Source organism: Haliaeetus leucocephalus, unplaced genomic scaffold, assembly GCF_000737465.1.
Source record: "Haliaeetus leucocephalus isolate CR32 unplaced genomic scaffold, Haliaeetus_leucocephalus-4.0 Scaffold215, whole genome shotgun sequence".
Lineage (NCBI taxonomy): Eukaryota > Metazoa > Chordata > Aves > Accipitriformes > Accipitridae > Haliaeetus > Haliaeetus leucocephalus.
In genome coordinates, this window is record NW_010972651.1 from 520,395 (window position 1) to 520,749 (window position 355).

Sequence of the window (355 nt, forward strand, 5' to 3'; positions counted from 1 at the left end):
CCCTGAGGGGGATGAGGGGGCGGGCGATCCCTGGGGGGGGGAGATGAGGGGGCCATGCCTGAGGGGCAGTTCTGGGGGGCGAGGGGACCGTCCTGAGGAGCAGTTTGAGGGATGAGGGGGCGATCCCGAAGGGGGGCGATCCCTGAGGGGCAGTTGGAGGGATGAGGGGGCGATCCCAGAGGGGGAGTGAGGGGGTGATCCCGAAGGGGGGCAATCCCTGAGGGGCAATTTTGGGGGGATAAGGGGGCAATCCCCTGAGGAGGCGTGCGGGGGGTGAGGGGAGCAATCCCTGAAGGGGCAGTTTTAGGGGTTAAGGGGGCCATCCCGTGAGGGGGTGTCATTCTGGGGAGGATGG